Source organism: Hyla sarda, chromosome 9 (assembly GCF_029499605.1).
Source record: "Hyla sarda isolate aHylSar1 chromosome 9, aHylSar1.hap1, whole genome shotgun sequence".
Classification (NCBI taxonomy): domain Eukaryota; kingdom Metazoa; phylum Chordata; class Amphibia; order Anura; family Hylidae; genus Hyla; species Hyla sarda.
The window spans coordinates 56,772,395-56,791,574 of record NC_079197.1 but is presented as its reverse complement, the minus strand read 5'-3'; positions in this window follow the sequence as shown (position 1 = coordinate 56,791,574).

Genomic DNA, 19,180 nt, shown 5'->3' with positions numbered 1-19,180 from the left:
ATTCCCTTTATGTATTTAAAAGTTTATATTATATCCCCTCTGTCTCTTCTTTCTTCCAAGCTATACATGTTAAGGTCCTTTAACCTTTTCTGGGAAGTTATATCCTGCAATCCATGTACTAGTTTAGTAGCTTTTCTCTGAACTCTCTCTAGAGTATCTATATCCTTCTTGAGATACGGTCTCCAGTACTGTGCACACAACTCCAGGTAATGTCTCACCAGTGTTCTGTACAGCGGCATGAGCACTTCTCTCTTTCTACTGCTTATACCTCTCCCTATACATCCAAGCAGTCTGCTAGCGTTTCCTGCTGCTTTATTACATTATTTTCCTACCTTTAATTTTTCTGAAATAATTACTCCTAAATCCTTTCCTTAGACACTGAGGTCAGGACTGTGTCAAATATTCTATAGTCTGTCCTTGGGTTTTTATGCCCCAGGTGCATTAACTTGCACTTATCCATATTAAAATTCTGTCCATTCTTTTAGTTTGCCTAAATTATTTTCCATTTGGCGGATCCCTCCAGGAACATAAACCCTGTTACATATCTTTGTGTCATCAGCAAAAAGACACACCTTACCATCAAGACCTTTTGCAATATCACTAAAGAAGATATTAAACAAAATTGGTGCCAGTACAGATCCCTGAGGTACCCCACTGGTAACAAGACCTTGCTCTAAAATTCAGCATTGACTACAACCCTCTGTTGTCTGTCACACAGCCACTGCCTAATCCTCTCACAATATGGGAGTCCAAGCTCAATGACTGTAATTTATTGATAAATCTTCTAAGTGGGACAGTGTTAAAAGCCTTACTAATATCTAGATATGTGATGTCTACTGCCCCTCTGCCATCTATTATTTTAGTCACCCCATCAATAAAACAAAAAACAAAACAAAAAAAAAACAATAATATTTGTTTGACATGATCTCCCTGTAAACCCATTGTTACGCCTAGCGCTCCGGGTCCCCGCTCCTCCCCGGAGCGCTCACGGCGTCTCTCTCCCTGCAGCGCCCCGGTCAGTCCCGCTGACCGGGAGCGCTGCACTGACATGGCCGTCGGGGATGCGATTCGCACAGCGGGACGCGCCCGCTCGCGAGTCGCATCCCAGGTCACTTACCCGTCCCGGTCCTCTGCTGTCATGTGCTGGCGCGCGCGGCTCCGCTCTCTAGGGCGCGCGCGCGCCAGCTCTCTGAGACTTAAAGGGCCAGTGCACCAATGATTGGTGCCTGGCCCAATTAGCTTAATTGGCTTCCATCTGCTCCCAGACTATATCTGATCACTTCCCCTGCACTCCCTGGCCGGATCTTGTTGCCTTGTGCCAGTGAAAGCGTTTAGTGTGTCCAAAGCCTGTGTTACCTGAACCCTTGCTATCCATCTTGACTACGAACCTTGCCGCCTGCCCCCGACCTTCTGCTACGTCTGACCTTGCCTCTGCCTAGTCCTTCTGTCCCACGCCTTCTCAGCGGTCAGCGAGGTTGAGCCGTTGCTAGTGGATACGACCTGGTTGCTACTGCCGCAGCAAGACCATCCCGCTTTGCGGCGGGCTCTGGTGAAAACCAGTAGCCTCTTAGAACCGGTCCACCAGCACGGTCCACGCCAATCCCTCGCTGACACAGCGGATCCACAACCTGTGAGCCGAATCGTGACACCCATGTTGTTTTTCATCTTGCAATCTATGGGATTTTAGATGTTCCACAATCCTATCCTTTAGTATGGTTTCAATTAATTTCCCCACTATTGTTGTCAGACTAACTGGCCTATAGTTGCTTGATTCCTCCCTACTACCTTTCTTGGGAATGGGCACAACATTTGCTAATTTACAATCTTCTGGGACGACTCCTGTTACCAGTGATTGGTTAAATAAATCTGTTAACTGTTTTGCTAGTTCACCGCTAAGCTCTTTTAATAATTTTGGGTGTATCCCATCAGGCCCCTGTGACTTATTTGTCTTAACTTCAGACAGCAAACGTAGAACCTCTTCCTCTGTGAAGACACATGCATCAAACGATTCATCAGTCTTCCTCCCAAATTGAGGTTATTTTTCTTCTTTTTCTTCTGTAAAAACTGAACAGAAGTACCGCTAGCCCTTTAGTCCCTTCTACATACCTTCCTTCCTTTGTTTTTAAATGTTGTTATTCCTTGTTTTAATTTCCTTTTTTTAATTTACAGTCATGGCTGTAAATGTTGGCACCCCTGAAATTTTTCAAATAAATGAAGTATTTCTCACAGAAAAGGATTGCAGTAACACGTTTTGCTATACACATGTTTATTCCCTTTGTGTGTATTGGAACTAAAATAAAAAAGGGAGGAAAAAAAGCAAATTGGACATAATGTCACACCAAACTCCAAAAATGGTCTGGACAAAATTATTGGCACCCTCAATTAATATTTGGTTGCACACCCTTTGGAAAAAAATAACTGAAATAAGTTGCTTCCTATAACCATCAATAAGCTTCATACACCTCTCAGCCAGAATGTTGGACCACTCTTCCTTTGCAAAGTGCTCCAGGTCTCTTTTATTAGAAGGGCGCCTTTTTCCAACAGCAATTTTAAGATCTCTCCACAGGTGTTCACTGGGATTTAGATCTGGACTCATTGCTGGCCACTTCAGAACTCTCCAGCACTTTGTTGCCATCCATTTCTGGGTGCTTTTTGATGTATTTTTGAGGTCATTGTCTTGCTGGAAGACCCAAGATCTCAGAAACAAACCCAGCTTTCTGACACTGGGCTGCACAGTGCGACCCAAAATCTGTTCGTAATCCTCAGATTTCATGATGCCTTGTACACATTCAAGGCACCCAATGCCAGAGGCAGCAAAACAACCCCAAAACATCATTGAACCTTCACCATATTTCACTGTAGGTACTGTGTACTTTTTTTTGTAGGCCTCATTCCGTTTTCGGTAAACAGTACAATCATGTGCTTTACCAAAAAGCTCTATCTTGTTCTCATCTGTCCACAAGACGTTTTCCCAGAAGGATTTTGGCTTACTCAAGTTCATTTTGGCAAAATGTAGTCTTGCTTTTTATGTCTTTGTGCCAGCAGTGAGCAGTGGGGTCCTCCTGGGTCTCCTGCCATAGCATTTCATTTCATTTAAATGTTGACGGATAGTTCACGCTGACACTGATGCTCCCTAAGCCTGCAGGACAGCTTGAATATCTTTGGAACTTGTATGGGGCTGCTTATACACCATCTGGACTATCCTGCATTGACAATTTTCATAAATTTTTCTTTTCGGTCCATGCCCAGGGAGATTAGCTACAGTGCCATGGGTTGCAAGCATCTTGATAATGTTGCGCACTGTTGACAAAGGACAATCTAGATCTCTGGAGATGGACTTGTAACCTTGAGATTGTTGATATTTTTCCACAATTTTGGTTCTCAAGTCCTCAGACAGTTCTCCTCTTTCTGTTGTCCATTCTTAGTGTGGCACACACAGACACACAATCCAAAGACTAAGTGAACTTCTTTCATCTTTATCTGCTTTCAGGTGTGATTTTTATATTTCCCACACCTGTTAATTGCCCCAGGTGAGTTTAAAAGGAGCATCACATGCTTGAAACAATCTTATTTTTCCACAATTTTGAAAGGGTGACAATAATTTTGTCCAGCCCATTTTTGGAGTTTGGGGTGACATTATGTCCAATTTGCTTTTTTTCCAATACACACAAAGGGAATAAACATGTACATAGCAAAACATGTGTTACTGCAATCCTTTTCTGTGAGAAATACTTAATTTTCTAGAAAAATTTCAGGGGGTGCCTACATTTATGGCCATGACTGTATATATCTGAAGAATGTCTTATCCACTTTTTTCACAGACTGAGCTAGTTTTTCTTCTGCCTGCGCTTTAAAAGTTCTTATAACTTGCTTGGCCTCTTTCTGCCTAATCTTGTAGATTTCTCTATCTTCATTGCTCTGTTTTTTTGTTTTTTTTTACTAAATGCTAGCTTTTTGTTTTTTATGATTTTGCCCACTTTTGCTGAGTACCACAGTGGTCTCTTCCTTTTTCTGTTTTTAATATATCAACGAGAAAAACAACAGGAGGTGCGCCCCTAGTGAGGACCGTTTATATAAAATGAAGGAGATAACGCAAAGATGGGTTCTTACCCCTAGGTGTTGCGCTCAGAGCACAACACCTACAGTAGCGTCTATGTGCAGGAAATCGGATGGAACCGCTGCCACGAGGAACTTCCCGGTGTGATGTCAGTCAGTCCGATGGATAACAATGGAAAGAGAAATGTGAACAAGTTCCTCTCAAGAAGGCACTGGTACCCGGAGATGAAAATAAACTTCTTTATTAGCAACGCATTTCGATCCCGAACCGGGATCTTCGTCAGGCATACATTTCAATAGAATACGGTTACATTTATAGTCTAAGAAAATTGATGACCACTTCCGGAGAGCCGGAAAACAACGTGTCACTGAAATCAAAATGACACTGATATAAAGTATTTGTGCAATAAATGCAATGGGTTTTTGGGCTAAATATATAGATAATAAAATCATCAGAATTTTACAATATTTATAATTAAAAAACCTCTTGTGTAAAAACCTAGAAAATTCATGAAAAACAGTACCTAAAAATGACCATTGGGTGGCAGTGTTGTAGTGCATAAATGTGGAAGGAAAAAATTATGTGGTGTTGTTGCTCAAACCCCACCACTAGATGACAATGTAACCCTGATTTTATATACTAGTATTTTTTACATAAGGATGGAAGTAGCGTTCGCAGAAGAAGAGTTAATCAAACGACTCTAGTAAAGTGCATAAGAAGACATCTAATGGGTGAGTGAAAAGAAGGGATTTTATAGAGCTGATGACAATGGTAATAATTAATTTCTTATGTTTGTTTTTTAGAGGAAGTGGATTTGTTTTATATTCATAATTTTCTATCATGTTTTGTCATTTTATTAATGGGACAAACATGACATAATATTGAGTGATTATAGAATAACTTCAGCCAGTTCATTGAGGCCATCAGGAACCAAAGTTCCCATCCTGTATATCCAATATACTTCTTTACGTTTTAATTGCTCAAACCTATTGGAAACATTTTGTGGTATGGCCTCCAAAGGGGTAATAGTGATGGGATTTATTGTGTCTGGATGAACTTGGGCACAATGTTTAGAGACTCCATGCAGTAAGAACTTGTTCTTAATATTATGTTGATGTTTATTTAACCTATTGTGGAGCGGTTGGGTAGTTCTTCCGACATATTGGAGTGAATATATGCACTGTATGACATATATCACAAAGTCAGACTGACATGTCAGATGGGTTTTATATTAAATCTTTCACCCGTTTTTTTTAGAACTGATGTGAGTAAGGCCGTGTGTGATTTCTCTACAACACATGCAGTTTTTTCTGTAGCATTTATAGCTGCCAGGTTTCCTAGAAGGATTTCCACACTTTTCATCAGTTTGGAAGCGGTGTTGGCGTAGCTGGCTTGGGGCTCGCAGGCTTTTCAGATTCGGAGCTCTCTGAAAGGTTAACTGCGGTTTATTAGGTAAATATTGTTTGAGGTAGTTGTCTTGTTGTAAGATGTGCCAATGTGATTTTAGAATATGTTTAATTGACGGTATATTTTTGTTGAAGGTTGTAATGAAATTCATAGAAAATTTATTAGCTTCTTTTTCAGCATTTCTCTTTTGTTTTGGAGCCAAGCAGCTTTTTTGGTCTAGGTTTCTAGCTTTCTCAAACGCAGTTTGGATAATTTGTTCAGGATATTTTTTCGATTTAAAACGTTTATTTAAAATACGGGATTGGGTTAAAAAATCACTCTCTCTTGTACAGTTTTTTCTTATCTGCCGAAATTGGCTAAAAGGGATATTAGTAATCCATTTTCTATAGTGCCCACTTTGAAATTCCAGATAACTGTTCACATCAACAGATTTAAAATGAGTAGATGTAAAAATATTGTGTTCGTCATGTGAAATGCACAAGTCTAAAAATGTGATATTGTTAAAATTTGATTCCATGGTAAAAGAAATGCCCCAGTCATTTTTATTTAGTGTTTCCAATAAAAGAGACTCTGATCCATCATATCCTTCCCATATAAAAAACAGGTAATCTATAAATCGGCGATAAAATCTAATATGAGGTGATAAAATGGTATTGTCCCAAATAAACAAATTTTCAAAACAACCCATGAATAAATTAGCGAATGAAGGTGCCACTTTCGTGCCCATCGCTGTGCCTGTTTCCTGATGGTATATTTTTCCATTGTATGTAAAATAGTTGTTCTGTAGAATAAATCTCAGACCGTTAATTAGGAACTCCTTATGTGCGATGGATAGGGTGGCATCCTGTTCTAGATATTTTTGTACGCAATGGATGCCTCTGTCATGATTAATATTGCTATAAAGTGCTTGTACATCGCAGGTGATGAATTTCCAGCCTGGTATCCACTTTATATCTAGAAGGGATTCAATCAGATGAGATGAATCCCGAAGATGGCTTGGCAATTTCAGGACATGTTCCTGCAAATATAGATCTATATAGTGAGCTAGGTTGCTCGTCGCTGATGATGTACAGGAAACAATTCTGCTTTTACTGACAAGTCAAGCAATTTTCTGTTGCCTTTAATAATGTATCTTTTAAGTAGTCCCATTTCTCCTGGAATCCATGTAATCCGTTCCAGTCTGATAGGGACTCATTTATGACTAATCTAATTTTTAAAAAGTCGGTTTTTCTAAAAATCTAAAACTTTTGTTTTTCTGTGGTATGACTCCTTCACTATTCTTATATTAAACCAAACTGACTGGTGATCACTAGATCCCAAGCTTTCGCCTACAGTAACATCATATACCAAATCCCCATTTGTGAATACCAAAGCCAAAATGGCCTCCCTCCGGGTTAGTTCCTCAACCACTTGTTGCAGTGATAATCCCAGTAGGGAATTTAGAACATCTGTACTCCTGGCAGAACTATCTATTTTGGTTTTCTAGTTTATATCCGGAATATAGAAGTCTCCCATCATGATATCTTCTCATTTCATTGTCATTTTAGCTTATACCTCAACTAGTAGATCATCTAATTCTTTAACTTGGCCAGGTAGTCTATATATCACACCTACACGAGTTACTGCATGATTACCAAACTTAACCCAAACTGACTCTATGTTTGCCTCACTTAGGCTGGGTTCACACCACATTTTGTACTTACGGTTCCCGTATACGGCTGGGAGGAGGTGGGGCGGGTCTTAATCGCGGCACCCGCACTCAGCCGTATAGGGGAACCGTATTCAATGCATGTCTATGAGCCGACCAGTGTGAACCGCAGCCTCCGGTCGGCTGCATTTTCGGACGTATGGGGTTTCCCGACCGTAGGCAAAAACGTGGTCGACCACGTTTTTTCCTGCGGTCGGGAAAACGCATACGGCCAAAAACGCAGCTGACCGGAGGCTGCGGTTCACTCCGGTCGGCTCATAGACATGCATTAAATACGGTTCCCCTATACGGCTGAGCGCGGGAGCCGCGATTAAGCCCCGCCCCCCTCCTCCCAGCCGTATACCGGAACCGTAAGTACAAAACGTGGTGTGAACCCAGCCTAACTTGTATTAGGTTAGATTTTATGCTATCTTTCACATACAGGTCCACCCCTCCCCCTTTCTTGCCTTCTCTGTATCTTCTGTATAAAGTGTACCCTGGTATAGTTATATCCCATTCATTATTTTCATTGAACCATGTCTCAGTAACAGCACCTAAATCTACATTCTCAGATGCCATTATTGACTCAAGTTCATTGATTTTATTACCTAAACTGCGAGCATTTGTAGACAGGACTCTGAGCTTATCATTTCTTAACCTCTGTGCTACTGACATGTTCTGGCATTGTTTCGGGGGGCAATTGAATCATAGATTATCATCTCTCTGCTGACACCTGATGCCCACATCAGGAACTCTCCACAGCAGTAGAAAATCCCCATAGCAAACCTCTCCTGCTCTGCATACAGCTGCTAATAAGTACTGGAAGGATTATATGTAATATGTCATTCATGTTGCCTATGATAAAGTTGATAAAATTTCAAGGTTAGATTTATTGAAGGCTTCGAAGAAGCAGGAAAAATTTGAAAAAAGGTTTGTCTTCTCGTTTAACAATACACAAATGAACACCTATGTGAATGCAACCATTAGAAAACATTGGTATATGATTGAGCAGCATCCTGAATTGAAAGAAGTAGCAGATAGGAAGCCTATAGTAACCTATAGAAACCTAAACAAAAATTGGTTAACCAAAGGTTTTCCTAAAGGAAACAATAAATGTGGTCATTGTAAAGTTAGCCGCTTCAATGTGAATGAAAACATATGCACTTTAGGAAGCTATCACCATGAAATCCGTGAACTCATCACATGAAAATCTACTTATATCGTATATTATATCATATGCCCATGGCAAAGATATTACAATGGGAAGACGAAACGCCAATTAGCAGTTCGGTTAAGAGAACATATGTATTCTGTGAAGACGGGCATCGGTGCAGTGAGACTTATCGATCACATCCGAAATTAACATGGAGGTAACACTGATGTTATGAAGTTCGGTGGCTTGGAGAGAGTTAGAGTTCCCCCTAGTGGTGATCGGCTCAGCCTCCTGCTAGAACAAAAGGCGCGCTGGATCCTACAGGTGGATGCACAGGGTCCCGCAGGTCTTAACGATATGATTGACTTTATGCCTTTTCTGTAACTCTCATGTCCTATGAGATTTAGCATGATTCTACTTTTTTACCTTTTTAGATTTTTTTTGTGTTTTTTTATATACACATTTAATAAAGTTTTTTCCCCACTATTTACAAGGATGATGATTGTTCCAAACCGGACATATTCAATGAAGCGCAGGCCGGAAGAAGCATACGGCTATGTGTGAAACCGGCTGTTAGCCTCTGAGCGCTCTCATCTAATGTCTCCCTGCTGCAAGGAGGACCCGTGATTTCTTCGACTACATGGACGGTGAGTGCAAGTTCACTCTTTCTTATTTATTGTAATTTACAAATCTGTTTAACTTTCTGGCACCAGTTCATGGGGGAAAAAAAGTTTTCCTCCGGAGTACCCCTTTAACAATATTAAGAATATGTCTTCTATCTCTTCTAGCAGTAGCACCAGGAAGACATCTCACAAAACCATTTTCCTTAAGCTCCGCACTTCTTATGATTCAATCACCCAGCAACAGCTGCTTCCTTTCAGACTTCACTTTATCGTTTTTGTCCTTGGCTGCAGTCTTGCATACATTAGACTTAGGAGTCGATGGTTCCTCACCCTCTATGCTTGAGCCAATATCCATGTTGCCCTTGCATTTTGAAAGTGGTGCAAATGAATTCTGGAGAATCACAGACTGTGGGACATGTCTTCTATCCACAACTCTAAGTCTTCCAGAACCTACAGTAGTAACAGATGTAAGCGGTGTTTGCAGAATAAAGTGATATGCTGTGTTTAGGGCACTTTGCACATGTATCGCTATTATACAGGTCTGTCTCAGCACAGCTTTGCTCAATTCACTGCTTGTTGTGGTTTTTCTTTTGTATGAGCCTTTAAAAAGGCTCACATGGCTTTGTGCTACACTATGAGGCTTGTGTATGAATACACACAGGCTGGGGATAAGCACTTCTTTGCTTTGGATCCTTGTATGGCCTCTATAGGATTTGTGCACAGATGTTATAGATCAGGAATGGATTCTGGCTCCTTGATGCGGATTGTGGCTACTGTTCTCACACACATACACACACACACTGTTTTTCTTTGCTTACTATCTCAGTCCTATTGCTATCCCTATCTCTCTCTCGCTCTGCCTGTCTGTCTGAGTGCAGAGCCCAGCGTGTGCGACCTTAGCGCTGTGTAAAACTAAACTCCCTCCTTCTTTGCTTACTCCTATTGGCCCTTTGGGGTGATTGACAAATAAACCAGCAAATCATTTAATAACCTGGGGTTATCATGTCGTATGCTGGTCCCCTGACGTGATCCCACCGCCCCCTGATCCTCCTGCTTCCTAATGGTGCCAAAATACCATGCTTTTTACATATTTTCCGTGCTTTTACCGCTTTGGCAAACCAAACCAGTAAAAATTCGGGAGTTCTGCGAGCCAAGCAAACTGCAACGTTTGGGTTGAATCCAGATTCGCCATGGTAAACTCGCTCATCTCTACTTACTGCTACTCTACTGCTGTGTTGGACAGTCTCTCTGATGCTACGCTGGAGGCTGGACAAGAACGAACATACAGTATGCATCCACCTGGTTCTTCAGGTAACACAGTAACATAGTTTGTAAGGTTGAAAAAAGACCAGAGTCCATCAAATTCAACCTATATCCCTAATGAGTCCCTACTGAGTTGATCCAGGGGAAGGCAAAAAACCCTCATACTAGAGGTAAAAATTCCTTCCCGACTCCAATTAGGCAGTCAGAATAAATCTCTGGATCAACATGCTGTCCCTAAATATCTAGTATACATAACCATCAATGTTATTATTCTCCAAAAATGCATCCAGACCCCTTTTGAACTCCCCTTTTTTTACAGAGTTCACCATGACCATCTCCTCCGGGAGAGAATTCCACAGTCTCACTGCTCTTACAGTAAAGAACCTCCGTCTGTGGTGGTGTAGAAACCTTCTTTCTTCTAGATGTAGAGGATGCCCCCTTGCTATAGCTACAGTCCTGGGTATAAATAGATCATGGGAGAGATCTCTGTACTGTCCCATGATATATTTATACACAATTATTAGGTCTCCCCTAAGCTTTCTTTTTTCTAAACTAAATAACCCTAATTCTGATAATCTTTCTGGGTACTGTAGTCCTCCCATTCCTTTTATTACTCTGGTTGCTTGTCTTTGAACCCTCTCCAGCTCTACTATATCTTTCTTGTACACTGGTGCCTAGTACTGTTGGTGCACAGTATTCTATGTGTGGTCTGACTAGTGATTTGTACAGCGGTAGAATTATTTCCTTGTCGTGGGCATCTATCCCCCTATTGATGCACCCCATGATTTTATTTGCCTTGGCAGCAGCTGCCCGACACTGGTCACTACAGCTGAGTTCACTATTAACTAACATATAACAACTTTAGGGGAAAACCCTAAACTAGATCCCTCCCAATTAAAATCTAACTTTTATTGATTACTATTAAAATATGAATAATTGAGGTGCAGTTATCAATGTGTCCACTAGATTTCCAATGGGTAAAAAGGCATTGGCTAACTAACATTTTAACTAGCAGCTTTTCAGTCTCCAAAGTGACAACCAGAAATAGTGCTCAAACTGTGGGGCCATACAAATATTAGTGCACCCTGACCAACAGTAGCACGGCTGTCACTTCTAAACTATACTACAGGCAGACTGGAGCTGTGGTTTTAATCACTGTGTGGTCCCGACATCTAGTGGACCCATTGATAACTGCACCTCAATTATTGATATTTTAATAGTAATCAATAAAAGTTAGATTTTAATTGGGAGGGATCTAGTTTAGGGTACCCCTTTGGGGGTTTCCCCCTAAAGTTGATATATGTTATTGCCTTGGTGCCTCCTGGGGTTTTTTGTTGTTTAATTTACTATAAACTAAGACCCCTAAGTCCTTTTCCATGTCAGTCATCCCAAGTGTTCTCCCTTTTAATATACAACCCTGTCCCGGAGTTTTCCTCCCCATGTGCATTTCCTTACATTTATCAGTGTTTAACCTCATCTGCCACTTCTCAACCCAAACCTCCAAACTATCCAGATCCTTTTGTAAAAGTGCACTGTCCTCTATAGTGTTTACCACTTTACAGAGTTTAGTATCATCTGCAAAGATTTATGTAAGAAAAGAAAAGAAAACACGGAGTGCCTCATAGGGTATTAACCTTCATTACATTGGAGAAAAAAACGTATATATTCACAGGGTGCTCACCTGCATAGGTTGTGGGTTAGCCACAACACTAATATATGCCAATCAATCTCTCTCCGGGAAGAATACCAGGGATATGCAGCAAGGAGAAGATAATCGGGTAAGGTACCACATATGACCGTCGTATATAGGCAAGAATTCAGTAGAAAAACATACTCCAATTGCGCAAATAATCCCTTAAATGCTAGAAATGCATCAGTCAGCCAAATGTACTATAGAGTAGAATTTATTTGTCCATAACAAGCGCTTTCGGAATCCAAATGACTCCTTCATCAGGTTCAAGGACTATCGGACTTGGACTATCCTTGAACCTGATGAAGGAGTCATTGGGATTCCGAAAGCGCTTGTTATGGACAAATAAATTCTACTCTATAGTACATTTGGCTGACTGGTGCATTTCTAGTAGACTTGTGCACTAGAAAAATTTTCGTTAAATTTCGTTTCGTTTTTTTCGTTTGGAAAAAAAATTCGGTTCGGCAATATTTTCGGTTTAGATTTTTCGGATACATTCGGTATTCGGGTATTCGTGTTATTTTTTTCGGATACATTCGGTATTCGGGTACATTCGGTAAATCTTTTTAGTCTTTTTTTGGACTTTAGCGATCCTAATAAATAATGGAGATACCTTTTTTATTAAAATTTCACAGGGTATCATAAAAAAAATCATAATAAAAAAGATACAGTGGTGATGGAAAAAATTGTATCTAACGAAATGTATCATTTTTATTATGAAATGTTTATTCATTTTTAAACAGGGATCAATTTATGTGAACGGGTAAAGCACAAAAAATGGAGCCGACAATAATAAAAATGTAGTGTGTGCGTGTTTTTCACTTTTTTTTTAAAACATTTTTTAGGTAGTACTACTACTCCCAGCATGGAACACACTCTTCCATGATGGGAGTAGTAGTTACCTGTACTAATTGACAGATCGCAGGGGTCCCTTGCGATCCTCTTGTATAATGTATAGATGCGGCGGCTGCTCTCTATGGTCCCCTGCACTCACGTATATATACACATATTCATATTTCCCGCAGAACTGTGATTGGCCAGATGGTTCCAGCCAATCACAGCTCTCTGTGAGAAATAGGAATATGTGTATATATACGGCCGTGCAGGGGTCCATAGGAGAGCGGCCGCCGCATTCATACATTATACTGGAGGATCGCAGCGGGCGTCAGGAGTGATACCCGCAGTGATCTTTCCTTTACTACAAGTACTACTACTCCCAACATGGAGTACACTCTGCTCCATGCTGGGAACTGTAGTACCTGCATTAATAGACAGATCGCAGCGGGTGTCAGAAGTTACACTCGCTGCCATATGTCTATTAATGCAGGTACTACAGCTCCCAGCATGGAGCAGAGTGTGCTCCATGTTGGGAGTATTAGTACCTGCAGTAAGGGACAGATCCCAGGGATGTCACTCCTCCTGACACCCCCTGCGATCCTCCTGATGTGAATGTCGGGATCAGCTGTTCTCAGGGCTACAGAGCCGGGAGAACAGCTGACGCTGAGCCGTAGGTATACATCGTATATCTACTGCCCAGCAAGAACTTACAGTGAGCCTGCAATGTGTATATACAGTATACACATTGCTGGCTCACTTAACCCCTTGCTGAGCTGTGCGCTATGCGCAAGCCCAGCAAGGGAAGAGTTAACCTACACTGCTGGACAGTGTAGGTTAACCCTTTGGGCAGTATACACTTTATACAGCTATCTATAGATAGCTGTATACAGTGTATACAGAAGACGAAGTCCAGCTTACTTCCCTCGAGTCCCGGGCTGGGTTTGTGTAGCTCCGCCCCTAGTGATGACATCATTAGGGGGCGGAGCTACAGAAGGGAACAAGGCTAGTTAATCTGAAGCTCTGTTCACATTGTACGTTTTGTATAATGTGAACAGACCCTTCTGGCAGTGTCTACCCAGACAGGCAGACTCCAGCTGTTGCTAAACTACAACTCCCAGCATGTCCAGACAGCCAAAGGCTGTCTGGGCATGCTGGGAGTTGTAGTTTTGCACCAATTGGTTGCTCCCTGTTTGGGTAGACATTGCATCATGGGTGCTCTCCCCAGCGGACAGCGCCAAAAATGTCATAACCAATTTTTTGTGTTTTTTTTCTTCTCTTTTCAGATCCGTGTATGCAGAGGATTACTGCGGATTCGATGGATTACGGGGGATTATTTATTTTTTCCTTTAATAAAATGGTTAACGAGGGCTGTGGGGGAGTGTTTTTTTAAATAAAATAATTTTTCCAATGTGTTGTGTTTTTTTTTATTTTTATTGAATTTTCAGGGTTAGTAGCGGAAGCTGACTTATTGACGGAATCCATTACTAGGCCAGGGCTTAGTGCTAGGCCCAAAAACAGCTAGCGCTAACCCCCAATTATTACCCCGGTACCCACCGCCACAGGGGTGCCGGGAAGAGCCGGTACCAACAGGCCCGGAGCGTCAAAAATGGCGCTCCTGGACCTAGGCGGTAACAGGCTGGCGTTATTTAGGCTGGGGAGGGCCAGTAACAATGGTCCTCGCCCACCCTGGTAACGTCAGGCTGTTGCTGTTCGGTTGGTATTGTGCTGAGAATGAAAATACGGGGAACCCTATGCGTTTTTTTTTTATTTAAATAAAAAAAATAAAAAAACGCATAGGGTTCCCCGTATTTTCATTCTCAGCACAATATCAACCAAACAGCAACAGCCTGACGTTACCAGGGTGAGCGAGGACCATTGTTACTGGCCCTCCCCAGCCTAAATAACGCCAGCCTGTTACCGCCTAGGCCCAGGAGCGCCATTTTGACGCTCCGGGCCTGTTGGTACCGGCTCTTCCCGGCACCCCTGTGGCGGTGGGTACCGGGGTAATAATTGGGGGTTAGCGCTAGCTGTTTTGGGGGCTAGCACTAAGCCCTGGCCTAGTAATGGATTCCGTCAATAAGACATCTTCCACTACTAACCCTGAAAATTCAATAAAAAAAAAAAAAAAAACACAACACATTGGACATTGGAAAAATTATTTTATTTAAAAAAACACTCCCCCACAGCCCTCGTTAACCATTTTATTAAAGGAAAAAATAAATAATCCGCCGTAATCCATCAAATCCGCAGTAATCCTCTGCATACACGGATCTGAAACGAGAAGAAAAAAACACAAAAAATTGGTTAGGACATTTTTGGCGCAGTCCGCTGGGGAGAGCACCCATGATGCAATGTCTACCCAAACAGGGAGCCACCAATTGGTGCAAAACTACAACTGTTGTAGTTTAGCAACAGCTGGAGTCTCCCTGTCTGGGTAGACACTGCCAGAAGGGTCTGTTCACATTATACAAAACGTACAATGTGAACAGAGCTTCAGATTAACTAGCCTTGTTCCCTTCTGTAGCTCCGCCCCCTAATGACGTCATCACTAGGGGCGGAGCTACACGAACCCGGCCCGGGACTCAGGGAAGTAAGCTGGACTTCATCTTCTGTATACACTGTATACAGCTATCTATAGATAGCTGTATATTGTGTATACCGCCCAAAGGGTTAACTTACACTGTCCAGCAGTGTAAGATAACTCTTCCCTTGCTGGGCTTGCGCATAGCGCACAGCTCAGCAAGGGGTTAAGTGAGCCAGCAATGTGTATACTGTATATACACATTGCAGGCTCACTGTAAATTCTTGCTGGGCAGTCGATATACGATGTATACCTACGGCTCAGCGTCAGCTGTTCTCCTGGCTCTGTAGCCCTGAGAACAGCTGATCCCGACATTCGCATCAGGAGGATCGCAGCGGGTGTCAGGAGGAGTGACATCCCTGGGATCTGTCCCTTACCGCAGGTACTAATACTCCCAACATGGAGCATACTCTGCTCCATGCTGGGAGCTGTAGTACCTGCATTAATAGACATATGGCAGCGAGTGTAACTTCTGACACCCGCTGCGATCTGTCTATTAATACAGGTACTACAGTTCCCAGCATGGAGCAGAGTGTACTCCATGTTGGGAGTGGTAGTACTTGTAGTAAAGGGAAGATCACTGCGGGTATCACTCCTGACGCCCGCTGCGATCCTCCAGTATAATGTATGAATGCGGCTGCCGCTCTTCTATGGTCCCCTGCACTGCCGTATATATACACATATTCCTATTTCTCAAAGAGAGCTGTGATTGGCTGGAACCATCTGGCCAATCACAGCTCTGCGGGAAATATGAATATGTGTATATATACGTGAGTGCAGGGGACCATAGAAGAGCAGCCGCCGCATCTGTACATTATACAAGAGGATCGCAAGGGACCCCTGCGATCTGTCAATTAGTACAGGTAACTACTACTCCCATCATGGAAGAGTGTGTTCCATGCTGGGAGTAGTAGTACTACCAAAAAAATGTTTAAAAAAAAAAAAAGTGAAAAACACGCACACACTACATTTTTACTATTGTCGGCTACATTTTTAGTGCTTTACCCGCTCACATAAATTGATCCCTGTTTAAAAATGAATAAACATTTCATAATAAAAATCATACATTTCATTAGATACAATTTTTTCCATCACCACTGTATCTTTTTTATTATGATTTTTTTATGATACCCTACGAAATTTTAATAAAAAAGGTATCTCCATAACTTTTTAGGATCGCTAAAGTCCAAAAAAAAAATAAAAAGATTTACCGAATGTACCCGAATACCGAATGTATCCGAAAAATCAAACTATCTGTATCCTTTTTATTAACTTTGTTATCAGAATTAATTCTTCACGTCGTTTACGGATAACGAATGCATTCGTTATTTACAGGTCAGGAAATAACGAATGTATTCATTACTTTGCTATTCGTATTATCGTGGCTATTCGGGAATGTTCAAAATATGTTTTCGTGCATTCGGATGGGTCCGAATGCACGAAAACGGTAAAATTTGTTAATTTAGACATTCGTGCCGAACCGAATTGCACATGTCTAATTTCTAGCACTTAAGGGATTATTTGCGCAATTGGAGTATGTTTTTCTACTGAATTCTTGCCTATCTGCAAAGATTGCTACTTTACTATTCAACCCCTCTACTAGGTCATTAATAAATATATTAAAGGGGTAGTCCAGTGGTGAAAAACTTATCCCCTATCCTAAGGATAGGGGATAAGTTTGAGATTGCGGGGGGGTCCGACCGCTGGGGCCCCCTGCGATCTCTCTGTACGGGGCCCCGGCTCTCGGCCCAGATAGCGGGTGTCGACCCCCGCACGAAGCGGCGGCCGACACGCCCCCTCAATACATCTCTATGGCAGAGCCGGAGATTGCCGAAGGCAGCGCTTCGGCTCTGCCATAGACTTGTATTGAGGGGGCGTGTCGGCCGCCGCCTCGTGCGGAGGTCGACACGCCCCCTTCCCGCGTGCTGTTGGGGCTCCGTACAGGAGATCGCAGGGGGCCCCAGCGGTCGGACCCCCCGCGATCTGCAACTTATCCCCTATCCTTAGGATAGGGGATAAGTTGCTCACCACTGAGTCACCACTGGACTACTCCTTTAAATAGAACAGGACCCAAGACTGACCCCTGTGGTACCCCACTAGTACCAGTCACCCAATCAGAATAAGTACCGTTAATAACCACCCTCTGTTTCCTATCACTGAGCCAGTTACTTACCCACTTACACACATTCTCCCACAGCCCGATCCTTCTCTTTTTATGCACCAATCTTTTATGTGGCACCGTATCAAATGCTTTCGAAAAATCCAGATATACGACATCCAGCCATTGCCCCTTGTCCAGTCTGGAGCTTACCTCCTCATAACAGCTCATCAGGTTAGTTTGACAGGACCGATCCCTCATAAAGCCATGTTGATATGGTGTCATACATTTATTTTTATCAATATACTCCAAAATACCATCTCTTAGAAAACCCTTAAACAATTTACATACAACGGAGGTTAAACTAACAGGTCTGTAATTCCCAGGGTCACCTTTTGTCCCCTTTTTAACCCCTTAAGGATGCAGCCATTTTACACCTTAGGACTAGAGCGTTTTTTGAACATCTGACCACTGTCACATTAAACATTAATAACTCTGGAATGCTTTTAGTTATCATTCTGATTCCGAGATTGTTTTTTCGTGACTTATTCTACTTTAACATAGTGGTAAAATGTTGTGGTAACTTGCATCCTTTCATGTTGAAAAATCCCCAAATTTTATGAAAAAAATGAAAATTTTGCATTTTTCTAACTTTGAAGCTCTCTGCTTGTAAGGAAAATGGATATTCAAAATAAAAAAAATTTGGGATCACATATACAATATGTCTACTTTATGTTTGCATCATAAAATTGACATGTTTTTACTTTTGGAATACACCAGAGGGCTTCAAAGTTCAGCAGCAATTTTCAAATTTTTCACAAAGTTTTCAAACTCACTATTTTTCAGTGACCAGTTCAGTTTTGAAGTGGATTTGAAGGGTCTTCATATTAGAAATACCCCATAAATGACCCCATTATAAAAACTACACCCCCCCCCCCAAAGTATTCAAAATGACATTCAGTAAGTGTTTTAACCCTTTAGGTGTTTCACAGGAATAGCAGCAAAGTGAAGGAGAAAATTCAAAATCTTCATTTTTTACACTCGCATGTTCTTGTAGACCCAATTTTTGAATTTTTGCAAGTGGTAAAAGGAGAAAATGTTTACTTGTATTTGTAGCCCAAATACCTCATGTCTATGTAAAGTGTTCGGTGGGTGCAGTAGAGGGCTCAGAAGGGAAGGAGCGACAAGGGGATTTTGGAGAGAACATTTTTCTGAAATGGTTTTTGGGAGGCATGTCACCTTTAGGAAGCCCCTAGGGTGCCAAAACAGCAAAAAAAAAAAAAAAATAAAAACACATGGCATACCATTTTGGAAACTAGACCCCTCGGGGAATGTAACAAGGAATTAAGTGAGCCTTAATACCCCACAGGTGTTTCATGACTTTTGCATATGTAAAAAAAAAAATTTTTTTTACATAAAATGCTTGTTTTCCCAAAAATGTTCACACTTTTAGAAAGGGTAATAGCAGAAAATACCCCCCAAAATTTGTAGCCCAATTTCTCCTGATTCAGAAAACACCCCATATGGTGGTGAAAAGTGCTCTACTGGCGCACTAAAGGTCTCACAAGAGGAGTAGAGGCTTTTTGGAAGCAAATTTTGCTCTGGGGGCATGCCGCATTTAGGAAGCCCCTATGGTGCCTGGACAGCAAAAAAAAAAAAAAAACACGTGGCATTCTATTTTGGAAACTAGACCCCTTGGGGAACGTAACAAGGGATAAAGTGAACCTTAATACCTCACAGGTGTTTCACGACTTTTGCATAAGTAAAAAAAAAAAAAAAACATT